Source organism: Castor canadensis, chromosome 15, assembly GCF_047511655.1.
Source record: "Castor canadensis chromosome 15, mCasCan1.hap1v2, whole genome shotgun sequence".
Taxonomy (NCBI): domain Eukaryota; kingdom Metazoa; phylum Chordata; class Mammalia; order Rodentia; family Castoridae; genus Castor; species Castor canadensis.
In genome coordinates this window covers 59,882,700-59,905,264 of record NC_133400.1, presented here as the reverse complement: position 1 = coordinate 59,905,264, position 22,565 = coordinate 59,882,700, and the positions used below count along the sequence as shown (strand labels likewise).

Genomic DNA, 22,565 nt, shown 5'->3' with positions numbered 1-22,565 from the left:
TTGTGTCTTCCCTACAACTTCGCTCACACCGCCCTTTTGCGTTCTCAATCCCCCTTCCCTCAGGACACAAGGCTGCCGACACCGTCCCCGTCCTCACCTACGCCACCGCCGCCCCGGTCCTCGACGCAGACGCCACCCCCGTCCTCGCCGCCACCGCTGCCGCCCCGGTCCTCGCTCCCGACGCCGCCCTCGTCCTCGCCGCTGACGCCATCGCCACCGCCATCCTCACCGTCGTCGCCCCAGTCCTCGACACCGCCGACACCGCCGCCACCGCCCTCGCCACTGCCCTAGCCGCCGCCCACGTCCTCGCCACCGCCGTCCTCGTCCCGGTCCTCGCCGCCGCCGCCACCCCCGCCCTCGCCTACAACGTCCCGGTCCTCGCCGCTGCCGCCTGCGCCACCCCTGTCCTCGCCTACGACGCCCCGGTCTCGCCGCCGCCGCCCCTTTACTCGCTGCCGCCGTCTTCGCCGCCGACGCCGCCAATGCCGTCCTCGACCAAGACGGCGTCCTCAACACCGCCAACCCCGTCCTCGCCTACAAGCCCCGGTCCTCGCTCCTGACACCGCCCTCACCGCCGCCCACGTCCCGGTCCTCGCCGCCGACGCCAACCCCGTCCTCGCCGCCACCACTACTGCCAGCGCCGTCCTCACCGTCGTCGCCCCAGTCCCCGCTGCCGACACCGCCCCTTCACTCGCTGCCGCCGTCTTCGCCGACGTTGACGCTGCCCGTCCTCGCCGCCGCCCCTGTCCTCACTGCCGCCGTCCTCGCCGCCGCCCCTGTCCTCACTGCCGCCGTCCTCGCCGCCGCCCCTGTCCTCACTGCCGCCGATGCCGCCACTGCCGTCCTCGACGCCGCCAACCCCGTCCTGGCCGACGCCGACACCACCCCCGTCCTCACCTACGACGCCCCGGTCCTCGCTCCCGACGCCGCCCTCACCGCCGCCCACGTCCTCGCCGCTGCCGCCTGCACCACCGCCGTCCGCGTCCCGGTCCTCGCCGCCGCCAACCCCGTCCTCGCTCCCGACGCCAACCCTGTCCTCGCCGCCACCCCGGTCCTCGCTGCCGACGCCGCCCTCGCCACCGCCCACGACCTCGCCGCCACCGCTACCGCCAGCGCCGTCCTCACCGTCGTCGCCCCAGTCCTGCTGCCGACGCCGCCCCTTCACTCGCTGCCGCCACCTCCGTCCTCGCCGACGTCGACGCCGCCCTCGTCCTCGCAGCCGACGCCGCCACTGCCGTCCTCGCCGCGCACGCCGTCCTCGCCTACGTCGACGCCGCCACCGCCGTCCTCGCTGTGCACGCCGTCCTCAACGCCGTCCTCGCTGTGCACGCCGTCCTCAACGCCGCCCTCGCCTACGACGTCCCGGTCCTCGCCGCTGCCGCCTGCGCCACCCCCGTCCTCGCCTACGACGCCCCGGTCTCGCCGCCGCCCCTGCCGTCCTCGACGAAGACGCCGTCCTCAACGCCGCCAACCCCGTCCTCGCCGACACCACCCCTGTCCTCACCTACGACGCCCCGGTCCTCGCTCCCGACGCCGCCCTCACCGCCGCCCACGTCCTCGCCGCTGCCGCCTGAACCACCGCCGTCCGCGTCCCGGTCCTCGCCGCCGACGCCAACCCCCGCCCTCGCTCCCGACGCCAACCCCGTCCTCGCCGCCACCCCGGTCCTCGCTGCCGACGCCGCCCTCGCAACCGCCCACGACCTCGCCGCCACCGCTACCGCCAGCGCCGTCCTCACCGTCGTCGCCCCAGTCCTCGCCGACGTCGACGCCGCCCTCGTCCCCGCCGCCGACTCTGCCGTCCTCGCCGCCGACGCCGCCACCGCCGTCCTCGACGAAGACGCCGTCCTCGCCGCCGCCGTCCTCGCTGCCGCCGCTGCCGTCTTCACCGCCACTGCTGTCCTCGACGAAGACGCCGCCGCCGTCCTCAACGCCGCCACTGCCGTCCTCGACGAAGACGCCGCCGCCGTCCTCGACGAAGACGCCGCCGCCATCCTCGCCGCCCTCAACGCCGCCCTCGCCGCCCTCAACGCCGCCCTCGCCGTCCTCGCCGACGTCGACGCCGCCCCCGTCCTCGCCGCCGACGCCGCCCGTACTCGCCGCTGCCGTCTTCGCTGCCGCCGCTGCCGTCTTCGCCGCCACTGCCGTCCTCGACGAAGACGCCGCCGCCGTCCTCGCCGCCCTCAACGCAGCCACTGCCGTCCTCGCCGCCCTCAACGCCGCCACTGCCGTCCTCGCCGCCGACGCTGCCCTCGCCCGCCGTCGCCGCTGCCGCCCACCTGACTGTTCACGCCGGCAAGATGGCGGCGGCGGAAGCCGCAGACGACGGTACCTGCCGCCTCCAGGCCGAAGAGGTCGCTCCCGAGCGCTGCGATGCACGGAGGGATCCCGGCCGTGGATGCGCACGCGTCTCAGGTACGTTACGCGAGGCGTCCTTGGGTTGGCTGGGCCCGTAGGTGGGGGACACTGGGGGACAACTTGAGGTGGGGGCGGCTCCTGAGTTGGAGTAGGCGGGGCCTTTCATTCGGGTGATGGACTCATTGATTGATTGACAGATCCGTCTCCCGAAGCCTTCTTGCTGCCTCCGGAAGACACAGGCTTCGTTCTTGGTTTGATGGTGTTCGGTTTTCATGAAGCATTGCGTTTGAGCATAGGGCACTTACCTTTTCCTTTTTGTTCTCAGCGCTGTGACAGTGCAGGACTCTCAGTAGGCTTGTTAATATGTCTGCCGCCTTCTTTAGAAATAGCATATTACTTTAACTCATCTAATGTGCTTTTAAAATAGTAACTAAAGGTTATACTTCGCTCACAATTCTTTAGTGTAATAAGTCTAGACATGTTCAAATAGATCTTACTCAACTGCCAACAGAAAAAACGTTTCTGGTGGGAAGCATACGTAGTAGTTTGAAAGTGAAGATAATCAGATATTAGGATTGGCTTATCTCATGGGCCCATGACAGGAAACGTCACCACCAGTCACACTTCTGAGCTGTAGAGAAATTCAGTCTGTATCTGTTGCTCTTTTGCTCCAATGTGTTATTCTCTAACGGATGAAATGGCACATGTGGTATCTTTAGGGGCCAAACAGCACAGCCAAGTATATATTTTATCAAGTAATACTGAAATTGATCAGGGAAACTACAAGATTAGCTTAAGGAGTTAGGAAAATTCTAGAGTGGGGTGTGATACCCAGCCTGCTGTACAAGAACCTGCCTGCCCTACTGTCAGTCAGGTGAAACATTTTTTTCCAAGCTTTCTTCTCTCACTCCCAGTTAGTGTTTTGGTATCTAGCAATCTGATTTAAGTTAATAGCTGCTCTTGTTCATACCCATTTCTTTATTGCTGAAACTCATACTGGTGATTACAGTGGGTGGTACTGGGCTATGAAAGCCAGTTTGTCCCAGATACACGTTACTGTTTTTAGTGTATTTATTGGCCTGTTGCTTTCTGAGCGCTTTTAGCGTTCTTTACAGCAACCATCTGTAGCTAAAAAATGAATTTGCAGTTTTCCAATCCAAATATACTCTTGTGACTCTTAAGTAAGGAATACAGGATTTTGTTCCATGGTGACTAGTCAGTCATACCTAAAGTAAAACTCTAAAGCATAAAATGTATAACTTTAGCATTTAAATAAAAAACATCTTAATAGTCTATTGGTTTTATTTTCCTATAAAAACATTTTGGTCTGTATTCAACCCTTCCTTTCCAGAAAATTACTTCCAGTTCCTGGATTTATCTTTACATGAATTTTTTATAAGCCTTAATGGATTCAAAATGTATACAAGTAATAGATAAAGAGGTTGAAAAATTGATACCTATGGAGCATTTATAGAAGCTTGGAGAGTGTCAAGATACAGAGTATTCTAGCCAGTACTTTCAAAACAGAAGAGTATTGAGAAAATAGAATAAATACTGTAATACAGTTAGTAGTTATATTGTAATATAGTTATATTTAGTATTGTAATATAGTTAGTATAGTTAGTATTTAGTATTGTGATTTCAGAGCACAAGTTCAGATCACTAAGAATAATAAAATTGGATCGTCAAAAAGTTATAAGTATATTATTACAGACCTATAAAATATTGACATGTGAGATTTCAAATTGAGATCATAACAACTCCCTCCTCTTTTCCATAATAAAATTGACCTGTATTCATAATTAATAAAGGTATATCCTCAAAAGATCCAGAAAATATTGCAAAAACCAATCAATTGACTTTCAGTTATTATTAAACAAGCTATCTGTCGTGACAATTTCAAACAGTGAATCATTGTGTGGGGTTTCTAATAAGCCTGGATATTAACCCCAGCTCTGCTTTATCCAAGAAACATTGGATGCATGGTTTAACTTTTTAAGCTAAAGTTTTCTAGTCTCCAAAGTTACGGACAATAATAAGTACTTTATAGGATACTGTAGTGGTATAAGATGGATATATATACGTATATACACACACATATATATATTATGAACACCTTCAGAAGTTAATGAGTTGCCTTATAGTCTAGTCTTTTGTATCTATTAATATAGGTACTATGTCTTATATGTTTTTATATTAGTAAGGTCTAAATATTTGAAGATGTGAATTTATGCTTTTATATTTTAAATAGGTTTCTTAGGTTCTGCTTTTTACTTAATCTGACAGAATAATTACCATTATTTTTTAAACTGGTATATTTAAGTAATTCATATTTAAAATGATTATATTATTATTAGTTCAAGTGATTAAAATGTAAGTATCTTGCTAGTTGTTTCTCTGTTACATTTTTTCTTTCTTTTTTTTCACTACCTTTTCTTGAATTGAAGCACAATTTCACGGTTCTGTTTTTCTCCTCAATAGACTTACTAATTTCTCCTCTTTAAAAAAAATTCTTTAGTGATACTCTTACAGTGTACAATGTACATTTTAAATTAATCTGGATCTACCTTCCAATAACATTATACTGCTTCATATGCAGTATGTACTGTCTACAACAGAATATTCCCGATACTCCCCACATACTGCTTACGCTATTATTGTCATACATTTTACTTTTACACAGGCTAAGTACTTTTAGAACCATTGTGTGTAAGAAATAAATAAATTTTATCTCATTTTCATTCATTCCAGTTTCTATCCTCTTCATTTCTTTTTGTACATCTGATCCAAGTTTCTCATTGATATCAAATGTATTACACCTAAAATATCTTTCCATACTTCTTATAGAGTGCATCTGAATTGTACAACATCATTCTACCTGACCCTTCTCGTGTCCATTTGTCTCTGTTTTCTTTGTTCTTTTTCCCCTCCTGCTTTCTCTGTCATCTATTTTTTCCTTCCTTTTTGTGATATGCTTCTCTTAGAATTAGATTGTTATCTTCAAAATGCCACATTTTCAAGAATATGTTGAAGTTTTAAAATACAATAAGCTGATTTGCAATCAGTGAATGCCCAGCAGCACGGGACAGACTTTCAAATGTGCACAAGTTCCACTGATGTAAGTGGAAAATGCAGGAGCTCTAGTCTTTGTAGGACAAGTATAAGTACAAGTATAAGTAACAAAATAAAGAAAGACTCTCCATGAGCAGTGTGATCTAAAAAGATGAGACAGAGACACTGCAATCCAAGTGACTGTGAAATACCCCTAATGAACTCTCTCAACTCTGCTTCCTCTGAGCTTCCTTCCAGAGCAGGGAAGCCTACAAAGCAAGTCATCTCACTTGAAAGTGCAGCTAGTGGGAGGAAGAAAGACAAAAGTCCCAGGCTGGAGGCAGATTCTGAATTAGTGATAAGCTGCTGCATCCCACATGCAGAGGCTTCTTTCATTTCCGGCAGAAAGTGTTTTATTAAACACACTATACTACTTGGCAGTGTCCTTCATTAACTTTCTGCTTTGCTAATGCGGTTCCTGGAAATAAGCAGATCTAGTTTTCTGTTTATCTCCATGTTATGTAAACAGCTACTGCAAGCCAGGGAGGCAAACAGCAGGGTTAGATTTGAAGAGTCTTCTTGTAGTTAGCATTGCGTCTGGTAAAATGGTCATTGGTCACATTCAGAGGCTTCGAAAAGATGCAAGGTGGGGAGAGTCTGGGGCTGCAACATATTAGAAATGAATACAGAGGTGCCTGTTTTATCTTCTCGTTACTCACCCTTGTTTCTGTTTGTCTCTCTCCCTCTCTCTCTTTCCTGTGCTTCTGGTTTTATTTTGTTTCCTTTCTGGAAGAGCTTATAAAAAAGATAACATAATTTAATAATTGGATCAGTTCAGTATGAAAATGCTTAAATCAACTTTTAGTCTCAGAACAAAAATACAAAACAAAGTGAATCAACACCATCACCACCAAAACAATGAAGCTTGCTTTTCCTTGGGCTTTCCCTCTTGTGAGAGTTGTGTCTATGGTTCTTGGATCAGCCTTTTTCAAATGTAAATTTCCACATCAGGAATGATTGATTTGAACCAACATTGCTGGAGCGGCACTGTTCATCCCTTCCCGCTCCAGCATACAGTGAGCTCCCTCTGTGCAGCAAACAGACCCAGGACTGGGAACCAGGGGTGAGTTACTCACTGGAGATAATAACACAGTAGCTCGTGTCCCTGCCATTAGAAATCAAGTGTCTGGTGGTGGAGAACAGATGAAAATCACAGCACAGTGCACTTTTATTTTTACAACAAACACGCACAGTGCAGTAATTTAGCAAATGGATTGTTCTTGATAATTGAATAGCCTGTGTAGCAAACAGCCGATTCTTTGATGAATTAAGTAGATAGGGGCCTGCATCCAACAATACAGTTCCAAAAGTCACTGGGTCTTTCTGATGATTCAGAAAGTTGTGAAAGCTGTGTAGTATTTGTTGCGGGATGTTGAGCAAGGTATTTAACCTCAGTGTGTTTTCTCATCTGTAACATGGGACTGATCGTCATATTTCCCTCATACATTGTAAGCATGAAGTACAGTGTGTGAAGACTTAGTGCGGTGCCTGGCACAATGTGAACAGTCAATTCCTATTAGTTATTTTTAATGTAATCTTGTAAAATCTTTCATTAATAAGGAGCATGATTGTCACAAAGTAAAAATAACACTAACTTTTTTTTAAACTTTTAAGTTTGGAATAATTTCATATTTACAAAAAATTTGCAAAGACATCACAGTATTTCTGTATATACTTACACAATTGTAGTGCATTTGTCAAACCTAAGGAACTGACATTGATACATTACTATTGACTAAACTCCAGACTTACCTTGATAGTTTGACTAATACTGGTCTTTTGAATATCACTTATTTTGACTTTATCGGAATTTGATTTTGTCTCATGTTTTTTCTCATGACTGTATCAGGGCCTTGGGCTTTGGAAAGAATATCCCAGACATATAGTGTCCTCATCACTTCATATGGGAAGGTATCAATATGATTTATCATTGGCAAAAGTAACAGTTCCTGTTTTTCCCTTTCAATATTGACTTTTAGGAAGCAAGTTTCCAAGTCCAATTCAAACTTAAAAGGAAGAATATTAACCCCCACACCCTGAAGCTTTTTAAAAAATGTCTTTGGAATTTTTTTGTGAAGGAGGCTTGTCACTTTCCTCCCATTTATGTGTTTATTCTGTCAGTATGGATTCATGCGCGTGCGGATGTATATATATTATACTTTGGCTATAATCTAGTACTACATTATTTTGTTGCTCATTGGCTCTGGCTTTGGCTATTGGGAAAAGTAGCGCTTGTGCATAAAATGGATGCAAACCGCGTGTCATTAGCCGGGAGGCCTCAATAATTGCAGTCATTGAAGCTGAGTGGAAAGAAATTTTGAGCAGATCTCTATCAGGGAAACCCCTAGTCATGGTGCACAGGAAGCTACACAATAGGGACAGTTCAGTGATGGAGTGGCACTTTAGCGGGATGCTTAAATGTCTTAATGAAGGTAATAAAAAGAGTGGTGTGTTATGTAGTGGAGAGCTGATTTTGCTTGGCTGCACCTAAGCATTTTGGAAACAGTCTTTGTCTCAATTGGTGACATGCTTGTGTTTTAGACTGTGTTTTGGGGGGGATGATATCTGTCTGAATGAAACAGAAAGATTAACACAAACAATATGTAATGCACATTTTGCTTTACTATCACTCACTTCATGTAGTGAGAATCAAAACTGCGAGAATGAAAACCTGAGACTAACTGATAGTCCTCCTTGGGAATCACTCACTATAGTAAACTAATCAAGTGTGGAAAATAGGTCTTGTAAATAATACAGATGCTCTGGCTTTCATGAGAGGAAAGAAAAAGAAATGTAGATAGTGGGATGGATATTAGCAGAAAAATTTATGCTGAACAATATCGCCAGAGAAGATGAAAGGTAGTAACCTAAGTCAGCCTAATTTTCATACAAACTATAATGGAGCATTATGTTTCATGTGTATGTATGCACAGAATTTCTAGATTTATTCCATATGGAATATGTGCCTCTTCTCTCCTTTATTTCACATGTCCTTTGTTATTTTTGAAAGTCTTTATGCAATCATGCTTTGAATGCTACTAGGTAGGTTCTTGAAATGTTAACACTCATAAAAATGATGCAACAAAAGAGGCATTTTGAGAAATATCATCTACACTACTTCTGTGTTCTTTTAAGACCTCAAGAGCTTTCTTTTCTTAAGTCAAAGATGTTTACCTGTGCCTCTACCCCTCTCTCTCTCTCTCTCTCTCTCTCTCTCTCTCTCTCTCTCTCTCTCACACACACACACACACACACACACACACACACACGCCCCTATTCTCCATTTAGGACTCAGCTTAACTCTCAATTTCTCATAAAGTGTTTCCTGGGCTCACTCTTACGTAGTTCAGTGCTCTTACACTCTCTTAAAACCCTGCCAAGTGGGAAGACATTTCCTCTGCCTCTTAAATCTGTCCCTGGAGGCCTGCAAATTAAACTAACAAAGATGGATTAACAGAAGAAAAGGCACACAGTTTTGTTTTTTTTTTTAATGTTTACATGCACAGGAAATCACATAAACTCAAAGAAGCGGTTAGATTTGTAAGTATGTATATGTATATATATATATATGTATATACATGTATGTTTAGAACATATATGTATACCCACACACACTTCAAGAAATGTTAAATGTGGAGTGGGGAAATGACAGGACATGTAACAGAGAACTAATGGAAAGTGAAATCTAGTAAGGACTGTTCAGGTAAAGATTTATTGTGTTGGTTTTTTTATTTGTTCTGTTTTTTTAGGTACTAGGGATTAAACCCAGAGCCTCCTGCATGCTAGGCAAACACCCAGCCACTGAGCTACATCCCCAGCCCTAGATTTATTTTGCTATTGAGTCCCCAATATCAAAGGAGGAGGAGGAAAAGGAGGAGGAGAAGGAGGAGGAAGATGGAGATGAGGAAGAGGAGGATAAGAGCTATGATAAGAGCTGTTCTTCTCTCCTTGGGATGGTGGATCAGGGGTGAGGAACTTACCTTTCTCAAAGAGAAATTTATGCCCTGCCTTTAGGCAGATAAAGAGTGGGCAAAGGACTCTTCCTGCCCCTGTTGATTCTTAATTTCCTTCAACTCAAAATTATTTTTACGCCAAGTGGCATATTTTGGTTTGGGGCAAAATATCATGGCCTGTGATAGTCTGTTCTTGGCAAATTTTGCAAATTTGTGTAATATTGGGTTCTCTGCTATTAGGCTGTAATCCCTTTGAAGGCAAGAACCTTGTCTGTTATTCGCCCTATATACACAAAGTCTAACATAACACCTGGAACTTTAGTTTTACTGGTAAGTATATCATCATGTGAACAAGACAACATTCAACCAAGGAATGCTTTTAGTTGCATTAAAAAAAAAAGTCTTTTTTGTTGAAGATTTTAGAATACAGCTGAGATACTTTGTTGAGAGTAAACTTTAGATTGTTCATAGCAATAAAACTTTTTATGGTATATAATCATAATAACATGCTATACAAACTTACATGATGCTTTATCAAGTACTTTTCTGTATGCAAATTCAATCTGCCTCAAATTTCTCCAGAACAATACAAATTTTTCACTTCTCAAAAGAGGAAACCAGTTATGAGCCTGTGTCTCACTTCTGTAATCCTAGCTACTTGTGAGGCTGGGATCAGTAGGATCACAGTTGGTAGCCTGTCAGGGCAAAATGTTTACGAGACCCCAGTCTCAACCAGTAGCTGGGTGTGGTGGTGTGTGCCAGTCATCCCAAACTATGTGGGAGGCTGAGACTTGGAGGATCATGGCTCCAGGCCAACCTGGGCAAAAAAATTTTCCATCTCAGTGGATACAAGCTGGGCATGGTGTTGCATGCCTGTCATCTCAGTGACTGCAGGAAGCATAAAATAGGAGGCTCATGGTCTGGACTGGCCTGATCAAAAAGAGAGGCCAGTCTCCAAAATAACCAGAGCAAAAGGGCTGGAGGTGTGGCTCAAGCAGCAGAGAAACTGCCCTGAATTCAAACCTTAGTACTGCATAGATAGATAGATAGGTAGATAAATGATAGATAGACAGTTGATAGCTAGATGATAGATAAATGATAGATAAATGCTAGATAGATGATAGATACATAGATACTTAGATGATAAATAAATGATAGTTGATAGATAGATGATAGATAGATAGATAGACAGGTAGGTAGATAGATAGATGGGCAGGAAACAGAATGAGATTTCAAGAGGTTACATGACTTAGCCTAACACAACATTGGAGAGAACAGTGGGTAGCTGAGCACTGTCCTCTGATTGAACAGTGAGCCAACCTCCAGTGGACTACTGGCATCTCCCCTGGCTTGAGAATGACAAGGCATTGTGAGTGTCCCCATAGCATGTGAGTCTATATTTTTTGTAGTTTGTGATTTTAGTTTTTCTCCATAAGTTTATGCTAGTAGTTTCTAGAAGCAAGTATTTCCCTATGTTAGACTAGAGCACATTTCTTGTTGGTTTATTATGTTCCAGTCATCATGTGTTTCACACAGCTTGAGTAGTTCTTATCTGAAATGCCTATAGACAGAAATGACTTGAATGTTTTTAAATACAGATTTTGGAATATTTGCCTATATATCTATATCTATATCTCCTGAATATAGATGGAATATTCAGGGATGGGACCAAAAGTCTAAAGAAGAACTCATTTGTGTTCCTTATCCACCTTATACATATAACCTGAAAGTAATTTTATAATATATTTTAAATAATTTTGTACCTGAGACAGTTTTGTGGTATAGAATTTTCCATTGTGGCATGTTTTGGCACCCTGTTCTCAAAAAGTTTCAAACTCTGGATCATTTTGCATTTCAGAGGTTTGGCATAAGAAGGCTCAATTTATTAGAGTCTATGTTTTCCTCTCCTTTACATTTTTTTCGTGGGTGTCTGGGGTACTGTGGATTGAATGGCTGACCTTGTGCTTTGTTCTACTGCTTGTGCCGTACCTCAAATCCTTTTGCTTTTAGATGTTAAGATAAGGTCTTGCACTTTTGCTCAGACTGGCCTCAAACCATGATTCTCCTATCTCTGCCCCCCAACTAGCTGGGATTATAGGCATGTACCACCACTCCTAAACTCTTGTCCTTTACATTTATCTATATTTTATTCTAAAACCTCTGTCACCCAGCCAGAATGAAGTTCTGTCCCATTCCTCAATGGCAGTCCTCCTTGCTTGCTACTATGTGGGGCTCCCATTATTCCATACCTCAAAAAGTGTAAAATGGGTTCTCTGGACATTGGTTTCTTTGCCATCATGAAGGACCCGGCCCAAATGACGCCTTGAGATAGAAGGACTCTGCTGTTCCAGTACTGTAGGAGGCTAGGGTGTTCAGTGTAACAATAACACACTGGTTTGCTGTGGATCCATCACCTCCCTGGGGTGCTGCTAAGGAGGGCATAAGCTCCTCACTCCTTCTGGGAATCCCTCCCAATGTTCATGCTTTCCCCCAGCTGTTGGAGACTCTCCTCCTCTTTGCTCTTGTTTCCTTAGAGAAACGCCATTGCTCAACTTCTCTCTGGGATGTGCATAACATCTCAGTAAGGACTTGAGACATTTACAAAAGGAAAGAAAAAACATTGACATCTGCTTCTTATGTTTTCCACTCTGAAAAAAAAAATCCCCAAAGCAATGAAGTAGTAAGGAATTACTGGGCTATCTTAAATAAATGAAGGGAAAATTATGAGGGGAACAAACATAATCCTATCTTAACATAGCACCCTCCCGTAGCTATCTTCTCCCCTTTAGACAGTAAGTATCTTGACGGTTTTTGACGGTAGTAAATATGTCCTTTCAATTTTGATACTGTGGCACCTTACAGAGTCTCCAATGTGGTAGGTCCTTACTGTTGTGGAAAGGAGAGAGGAAGGATTGAAAAGGGAAATGAAGAGAAAGAGGAAAGAAAGATGAAAAAAGAGAAAGATGGGATGAAGATGTAATTACACATATCAAAATGTAGCAAGAGTTCGTTCAACATAGAAAGTATGGTAGTCATGTTGCTAAATTCTATCTGTAACATAAAAATTCCCCAGGACCTAAAAATTAGAAAAGGAGGCATGCTTCAATGCATATAACCAAGGGTAAAACAAAACAGATGTTGTTGGTCTACAAGATACCAAGAATCTGCTATCTCCATAGTTTTTCAATAGAGACCACTCCAAGGCATAGAAACTCGGTTCACTATAACTCCCAACATCAAGTCCAAGATGGACTGAGTCAGGAGGGGCACTTGACCTGGTAGTGTTTTACCACTTTAACCAAGAAGTTACCTTTTGTGAAAAGATGAGCTCAACCTCTCAGCTTCTTGAGAGTCTTGAGAGTAAGGTAGCCAACAGAGGGCACTGAGGCAGAGAAATCAGTACAGCAAGAGTCTGGGCAGTTCTAATGAGTCAAGAGGAAACTGAAGCTGAAGAGATGAGATCATCTCTCCAACACTGATCCCCAAATGAGCAGCTAAAGAATGAGGAAACACTAAGATAGACAATGGAGAGGAAAATAACATGATGCTAGATCAGGACTACTTTGGGAGGCATTTGAAGACAGAGAGAGATAAAGACAGAGAAAGAAAATGGGTGTGGGGGGGAAGGAAAGAAGGAAGGAAAGGAAGGAGGGAGAGAGGGAGAGAGGGAAGGAAGGAAGGAAGATGGAGGAAGAACAGAAACAGAGAGAGCCACATGAGGGTGCTCATGGCTCAGGACAATGAAGGAACATGTAGATGGCCTCTAGAGTGGTCTTCTCCATGTCATTATCAGCTCCCTCTTAGGAAAGTAATTCGTCTCGGGTCTTCCACGCCTTCAGCTAAATTCTAGACTAAAAAAGTAGTGAGAAAGAGTAAAGGAGCAGAGGCCAAAATTTCCTACCCCTCTTCAGAAACAATGTCAGCAGTCATCCTTAGCAAGGGACTTTCAACTGTGGCTAAGACTCTCAGGGTTACTTGTGCAATTTTAAAATACATGGAAGTCTGGAAATGCTAATGTGTTTAAAATCCACACATGTAAAATCACAGGGATTCTCAGGTACAGATGGAAGTTAGAAGATCATTGTAGCAACACCTCTGTGTATAAAGTAGCCCTAAGCATTACCATCCTTTGCAACTTCTGTTTTTTTCTTTGTTATGGAGGCTTGGAAAACATAAAGGCCCTAACTCTTTCTTCCAAGCTAAGAAATAGGTCATGACATGAATTGTTTAGATGATAATCATGTAATTAGGTATCTATACAACCTAATTTATGAGCCAGTTCTTTTTAAATGATCTACTTTATTCAGTATGCTATTCTTCCTTCATTTTTAAAAAATTAATTTACTGTATACTACTTCCAGTTCCTGGAATGTAGTAGTCTAGCTGTGGGGAGGGTGATACACTTACATACACAATGACCAGCAAAACAGTAGGCACGTCCATTAAGAATGTGATGTAAGTTAGAGTTTATAGTACTGGAGTTGCAAAGTAATGTCTGGTGGAATGATGGAGTTAGAGATTACTTGATCTGTTTACATGATTCTTGATTTTTATATTTTCTCTATAATTCTCTCCTGTACCCCAGACTGCTGCTTTTTACTTAAGCACTGGTCTAGGGATATATGTCCTGTATCCTGCCTTTTTTTGGTGGCACTAGGGTTTGAACGCAGACTTTGCCCTTGTAAAAGCAGGCACTCTACCATTTGATCCACACCTCCAGTCCATTTTGGTCTATTTTGGAGATGGGATCTTGAGAGAACTATTTGCACAAGCTGACCTTAAACTACAATCCTCCCAATCTCAGCCTCCCAAGTAGCTAAGATTATGGTCATGAGCCACTGTGCCTTGCCCAGTTTTCCCCATTTTTGACTACTTTCCCAATGATTCTGCCATCAAGGTATTTATCTCTAGTCACTGCAACTTTAATAAGAAGGAATCATAGCATGCATTAATTATCAATTATACTCAGTCCAAACGGGAGGCATAGGGAAAAAAATGTCACTCTTAGATGGTAGGGTACCCCTGGAAACGGGTAGTAGTCATATAGAGTCCCAATTCAATTTGGCAAATATTCCTGACTACAGGGAAGTCCTGAAACATACTGTAGCAACAGAGCAGCATGTCTCCTTAATCCAGTTCATTAATGAAGATCTTTTTTCTGTTTTCCTGAGGTATGAATACTCCAAACCACAGGCTTACATTTTGACAGCTAATTTTGCAGGTTATAATATTCCCGCTTAACCCAAGAGAAAGAAAGAGATGGATGATTGAGATTAATCATTTGTAAAATTATAATTCTGTCACAGATAATAATTTGCAAGATATTTCCCTTTTCTGAAATCCCTAGAATGCACCATAAATTGTCACACTTTGTAACAGAACATGTAACACATTAGGGGAGTCCTAATACAGCAAGTCGGCTAGAAAAACAAACCAATTGCCTTATAATTGGCATGTTCTCCCCGTGACTATTCTCCTCCAAAGGAATATTGTGCCTTGAGTGAAGAAGGGTTTAAAAAATTATTATTCAAGAAGGGGTTATCTTCATCTTATTACCATTTGAGTTGTAATATATGGTATTTCTTTACCTCACAGAAGCTGTTAGAACATACAATTGTGTGCCCAGAAGGCAAACTGATCTCTTGTGGACAAGTGAGCCAATTTAGAAAATTCTGATTAATTTTTAATTAAAAAAGACTATCAAAGTGAACATGTAAAAATTGTCTGAGAATGGTTACATGAGTCCACATGGACTTGCTGTAGTATTAGCAGAACTCTCTGTAAACTTTGCTTTATTTTCTAAGCCCATTTTATAAGGACTTAATACTGTTTCAACAACAAAAGCAAAGAAGCTTCAAGGATTTTATGTGAAATTTCCTGAGAGTGCTGAGGCTGAGTCAGACGCAATGGAAGGGGGGCTGTGGAGCTCTGTATTGTCTTAGCCTATGTTTAGCTGAGTTGCTTAGAGCAGAAGCTAACAAGATCAGGGTTATGAGCTCAGTGCTTGTGTGGGCCAGGCAGTTCTAGCTCTGCTCTGTCTACCTCTGCAGGCTACACAGAACTCAGATACACCAGTCTCAGGCATATATACTTCAGGGATCCAGGGATGAGAGACTTGAAATGAAATAAAATGCCCCATCCCTAATTCTTCTTTTAAAATATGACTGTAGTTGTAAATAGTATATTATGCATATTAAAAAACTCCCAGAGTAAATTCAAGTGTCTCACCATAAAAAATGATAGGTAAGATGTTATATATGTTAATTAGCTTGATTTATTCATGCCACACTATATACATAATTATAATCAAACATCACATTGAACCTCATAAACATATGCAGTTATTATTTGTCAACCAATAATTAAATATGTGCAGAAGGTATATTTTAAAATGCTAGAATAAAAGATTTGGGATGTTTTAACCGTGAAGAAATGATAAATGTTTGAGGAGATAGATATTTTAACCTGATTTAAATTATATAATGCATACGTGTATCAAAATATTACATTATACTGCATAAATATGTATATAATTTTATGAGTTTACATATCAATTAAAAATAAGTAAAGAAACATTCCCTAAAAGGACTACTTTCCAAGTGTTGGCCCTCTCACCAACCCCATAGTACCACTTTGATTTGAGCCACCACTCTCTCTCTCTGTCTTTTTTTTTTTTTTTTTTTTTTTTGGTGATACTTGGGTCTGAACTCAGGCCTCATCTCATGCTTGCTAAGCAGGTGCTCTATCATTTAAGCCATTCCACCAGCCCAAAGCTAACTAACCACAAACGGATAAGAACCCCACTACTCTCTCTTGCCAAGATTATTGCAGTGCCTTCCAACACTTCTCCCTGCTACATTCCTTGCCTCCTTCAAATTATCCTCAACAAAGTAACTAAGTGATACTCTTACAACAAAATCTAGAACATCTCCCTCTTCTGCTCAAACTTCTGATAGTTTCCCATTCAATTCCAAGAAAAGGCCAAAGACTTTGATGTCCAAACAGAATTTAAGCCATTTCCATTTCCTCCATTTGGTTCTTGCAGTCTTCCCTCAACCCAATGGCAACCATCTTTTCCTATTGCCTTGGTAACATCTGGCATAGGCTCCACAGTGCGTCACACATCTTAAGAAAAGGCAGTGTGTCAGCAGCACATGTGCTTTATGAGGCAGTGCTTGAGGAGGGGGCAGGGGACAAATGCCTAGATTCCTTCATGAACTCGAGAGGGAGCAAAATGAAAATGAAAACTACAAATGAATCCTATTTTTTTTAATTCTTTGACAGCAACAAAAGCAAAATACAAAGTAGCATCTCAGTATCTCATAAATACAAGTTATCCCACTACACATAAAAAATAGTTTCCTGATGGCTGAAAAGTTAGGAAGCACTTCCTTGTAAGTGCACATTCTGAGGATAGAGTGTGACTCAGTATAAAGGAGGTGGTGATTTAAGGAGGTTAACTCTGAGCCTCAATATTCAGTGTCAACTCAGGAAGGACAAAATACACAAGTCCAGAAGTACAATGCCTAGAATTTTTGGAAAAGAATTATATGAATCTTCCTTGAGACTATATTAGCAAATCTAATGAGGGAAGTCCCATAACACAATTTATTTTAGCAGTTAACTCTCCAAATAAAAAGTAATGCTTTACTTTTATATACTCATGTAGTCTCACTGGAGCAGGTTATATACATAAGGCATTCATGCATTCCCAAAATGTTTCATGAACTCCTACTGCAAGGCATGGTTTCATGTACTGTTTGGCACATATCAGTGAACAAAATGCAAATGAGCCCTGCCTTAATGGAGTTTATATTCCATGGGAAGGAGACTATAAAAGCCATAATAAATAAGTACCTTTTATAGTCTATTAGAAGTTGACAAGTGACATGGATTAAAAGAAAGGTTGACTTCAAGAAAGAGAATCAAGAGTACAGTGGTTGGGATGGCATGTTAGGTATGGCATGTTAAGAATAGCAAGAAGGACATTAATTGTCCCTACCCCAAACATACTGGGATTTCAAAGATTTTCTCAGTGATACCTGACCATTAGCTTGCAGAGATGTGTCTGCAACCTAACACTTTTTTAAAAAAAGAAATCATTTTTATATTCTTTTGGGTTTTTTTGGTGGGCTTCTTTGATAATACAATAGCATCATTTTGACAGATAGCCCCTTCAGTCATGCTGAGTGCCTTGCTTTAAAAGCATCATTACACCCCCAAGCTCTTAAGACCAGGCCTCAGCCCATAAACCAGGGTTTTATTTTGTGTGGCCATGAGTTTTCTGTGTGCCTCTGTACCACCATTTCTGCAGAAGAAGCAAGCAATGATGAAGATGCAAGCACTCCATGTGCTGCTGATACCTAGAGATTATCAGCTCAGTCTTTATGGTTATGTACTTCTAGGCAAGCACTCTACCATTTGAGCCATGACTCCAGTCTTTTTGTTATAATGTTGTTTTTGATTTAGGTTCTGGCTTCAAACTGCAATTCTCCTGTCTACATTTCCCAAGTAGCTGGGATTACTGGTAGGCGCCACCACACTGGGAATAAAAGGGATTTTTTTATGTGTTTTATTTTGTTTTTTTAAAGACAATAGGGCACAGAATTTCAAACAAGTCCCTAGGATTTCTCAATTTTACCTAGGAAGTTTATAACATTTCTTGAGAGAAAGTGTTACAATTGTCCATAGAGTGTGTGTATTCAAATCCTAATTCCAAGTTTAAATTAGATAATGAAAGGGAGGGGGGAAGAAAGACAAGAACCTACTAGGATAGTTATATTTTCACTGCCTTTTCCAAAAAGGAAATGAGGTATAACAACAATCCATCCAAAACAAATAAATTAATCATGATTTAGTACAGTACATAATACATGGCAAAAGCTCAAGAGTTAATTATTAAGATGTGCACTAATATTTCAGCAAACTTTGGTATTTAGGTTGATTTAAGTAAGGAGAAATTGACATAAAATGACGGGCATAGAGTTTGAGAGTTTTGATCATGTATGATATGCAAAAAATGATTTGAGCTTATTCTTCAGATAACTATTTTTCTGAAGCCATTTGTTTTTGATATTACTTTGTTGTGTCTCTTGTTAGAAGGACATGAAATATCCTTGTATCTGTACAATCAGTGATGTTCCTTAGCATCTGGAGTTTTTGGACATTTGCCTGGGACCATTCACCAGTCATAAGAAACAGAAGGCCACCACCACAAGGAGCATCTAGACTTGCTCAGACTTAACTGACACACAGATATCAAATTCGTCTTAGGCTCAGAAAATCAGATGGCTGGTTTCATGGAAAAGTTAACAACCTCCTCTATTCCTATCTGTGTTGTCTTTCTTTGGACTTTATGGAAGATTGGACTCTTAACCTAATAAATGAGGCTGTGCTTGCAAAATCAAAACTACTAGCTGAAAACTGGAAAATTCAGTCAGATGTTTTGCCTTCACAAACTCTTACAACCAGTTTGACAACTTGTTTTCACTATGTTGAGTCTTTTCTTTTTAAAATAACTGTTGTTTTACCATAATATAATATATATTGTGAGAAACATAAACAATTCAGTATAGATATGAAATTGATTTTGAGAAAGTCCAGAATCCTTATACTGTTAACATTTTTATATATCTCTTCCAAGTCTTTTCAAAAATACTTTATTTTCACTATATATGTACTTTTTGCATTTGATTTCTCTATCCACTTTGTAATCTGCTTCTCTTACCTAAAAATAAATTGTGAGTTTGCCTAGGTTTTTAAATATTATTTTCTGCCATGGATTTATTAAATAGTAACATAATTTTCTTCAAAGAGTTATGTGTTGTTGAATAACTAATCTTCTCATTTTAATATATAGAATACTAGTAAGCAATCCTACACATAAATTTGAGGCATCTATCAGATTATATTGTTTTATGACAGTGGAACAAAAACAGCAGAATACTATATTAAAATTCTCTACTGCTGTATTCATAGTGAAGTGCTTTGTGTACATGAACTCATTTTGACAGTGAAACTTACATCACCCTTTTGGGTTTCTGGGAGAAAAGAAAGAGGACAAACACTTCCACTCTGTGTTAGTCTCTGCATGCTATATCACTATGACTGGATTTAAATAGGTGGCTGGGACTTGACAGAGGTATTGCTATTGCTTAGTATATTAAATGAAATTCAGAGACAGGAGTGTTTGAAGCTCTGTTTTCTGTTGAATGGAAGTCTGGAAGGAGATGTGTTGTTATTTAGAGACTCTCCCTGACAGTTCTTCTTTGTAAGGTAGCTACCTCTAAAGGAGAAATAAACAGTCATTGGAAAAAATTTTCATCAGATGACTACAAAGGCAATGACTACAAAGAAGTTGTATAAAAGCTGGCATCAGGGGCTCACACCTGTAATCCTAGCTACTCGGGAGACAGAGATCAGGAGGATTGTGATTCACAATTGGCCTGAGAAAGTAGTTCAAGAGACCCTATCTTGAAAATACCCAACACAAAAAAGGGCTGGCAGAGTGGCTCAAGTGGTAGAGCACCTGCTTGGCTTGAGGTTCTAAGTCCAAACCCTAGTACTACCAAAAAAAGTTGTGTAAAACCTAATCAATGAAATAAATACTTTTGAATTCTACACCAGCCACTGTACATACCACATATCCTCTTGATCACATTGCAGAAGTCTAGAAGCAATTCTCCAAGTCCCTGCTTTCAACTACATACGGTAACATAGGCTTTTGGAATTTCCCTGGGAGACCCATTGAAACTGTTTCCAGAACATGATCCATTTACACACAGTTACTAAATGAACTTAGAAGGACACCAAGTCTTCCTTTTCCTAATTTAGTTCCCTAATCTCATTATATCTCATAAAGACTATTACTGCCTGAGGCAAAGTTACAACATAACTCTACCAGAGTCACCCTGGCCTTCTGCACTGTTTAGAACCGAGAATGTAAGACTTTTATCTTCATTGGGAAGCAAGTCAAATTTCAGCACACTGTACCCTCTTCTGCGGAAGCCTGGAGGAAATTGAATCTGCACTGGCAGTTCTTTGTGGAGGAGGTTGCACATGGAGACCAGCCAGGGACTTCTGATATATCCTGTAAAATTAATCATGTGCTTGAAAGTTATCTGATAAGAAGATAATCACACTGCCTTCGTCAAACCTCCTGTGTCTCATGTCTGTTCACACACAGTTTAAAGCCGGTCAGAGTCTTAGCTAAATGTGCAGGAGGCGAGAGGGAATCACAGCCCACTCTCTTGCTAGCAATTCACCCTGGGTGCACATAAATGGCACACAAATTAATAGAAATGTCATAAAAGAATTACCTTGTACCTCTGCAAAAATAGCCAGGAAGATGGTGGCAACTTCACAAATCCAATGGATGAGAAGTAGTCTAGGAAAGTGAAGGGAAAAATGAAGAAATTTTGTCTTACTATCTTAAAGGTTCCTATTTAAATGCTCATGTAAAAAATTTCTTTAATGATAAATGTAGGAAAGTACATCACTTTCCTTTGTATCATTTAAACAACACAGGAGAGTAAATTGGTACAAACTCTTTGGGCAATGCTCATGAAAGCTGAAGGTAAGTACAATGTAGCAATTCTATTCCTAGCAACATACCCAACAGAATGAGAGCTTAAGTCTTCCCACACCCATCTACAAGAGCTCCCATACCACAACTCCAAACTAAATAACCCAAACATCCATCAGCAGTACACTGAGTCAAGGATTGTTGTACAATCATAGAATGATATATTTAAGGTCACAAAAAAGAACAGAACTCCATTATACATGATCACATGGATGAATCTTGTATACATGATGTGAAGTGAAAGAAGTTCAGAAACAAGAGAGTACAGCTGTATGGTTCCATTTCTGTGAAATTCAAAAGTAGGCTAACCTAATCTATTGCTACAGTAAGTCAGAACATTGTTATCCTGGGGTAAGAGGAACATAGGGAGCTTGGGGGATGCTTGAAATGTTACCTATCTTAATCTTGGTGTTAATGCATGAAAGATATATGCACATGTTAAAGTTCTTCAGGAAGTATACACATTTGTGTACGAACTATAAGGCATATATTAATTCAAAAGGAAAAAAATCACAGTGATGAACTATAATAATAAATAAGCAAAATCTGAGATTGCTATTAAAATTAATGATACATCAAATCATTGTCTTATTGGAAGAAAATTCTACTCTGAGAAGAATTCTCAAATTAATTATGTAACCAGTTCTGGATCCAAGCATCTAACAGAGCTAAGTTACTTAAAGCAGTCAACTTTAGAGGCCACTGGTCAAATTACACTGACACTGCTCTTTAAGTATCTGGGATCTGTTTCAGAAACTGTCTTACTAGATTATGGGATATTATTGTGAATATACATAAGGGGTCAGATATTTGTTCTCTGAAGGTATCCTAAGTTTTTGTTAGATATAAATAATTTGAAACTGCTCTGGATACACTGAGCATTTGCAGTATGATTAATAAGATTTTTATTGTTCAATAGTCGGATGTATTTAGCCAAAAAAAAAATGAGAGTAATAATGTTGTCTGGCTCCAAAAATATTCCTAAGGCCAATTTCAAAGAAAGTTTCCTAAAATATGTGGATCTTTGTTAGCACCAATGATTAAAGCTTTATGGCAGGTTTAGACAGTCAGAAAAAAATCTTGATCCTGAGAACACAAATAAGCACAAATCCAGGAAACCAAGCAACTATATATTTACTTCAGCAATTATGACAGGAATTTGACATTGAATAAGCTTATTCTCAGGAACTATAACCATCTTCATTTAATGTAGTGTAGTAAAATAACCTGAAGAGTTTCATCCCTAGTCCAAAAAAGGTTTCCTCTCCTAAAGGGTCCAACCTGCTCTGCACCAACAGAAAGGCTAGGATTTATAGCAGGGACATACAAGTCACTTTACTTTCAGATTTCAAATAATCTATTTTGTTTAACCAAACAAATATATATTCTTTTCTTTCATATTTTTCACATCTATTGAACAATTTTCACATTTCTATTTCATTTTTTTTATATTTCTATTTTAAAAACCTGAGAGCCAGCAGACAAGGCTTCCCATTTGACCACCTCGCTACTGAGGGAAGGTGAATGAGTTGTCTGATTTGCCCAGATCTCAATTTCCTGGT

General features: G+C 41.3%; 1 protein-coding gene across 1 annotated transcript in view; it reads right to left on the bottom strand.

The window, feature by feature from the left end:
• The window catches only part of LOC109676318 (neutral amino acid uniporter 4-like), a 77,360-nt gene extending 56,556 nt beyond the window's left edge, over window positions 1–20,804 (bottom strand). The window contains exons 1-2 of the mRNA XM_074056306.1: window positions 20,738–20,804; window positions 6,126–6,201 (exon numbers count right to left, since the gene is read on the bottom strand). The gene's annotated coding sequence lies outside the window, so the exon portion shown is untranslated. The remainder of the gene's footprint in view (window positions 1–6,125; window positions 6,202–20,737) is intronic.
• Between the last annotated feature and the right edge of the window lie 1,761 nt (window positions 20,805–22,565).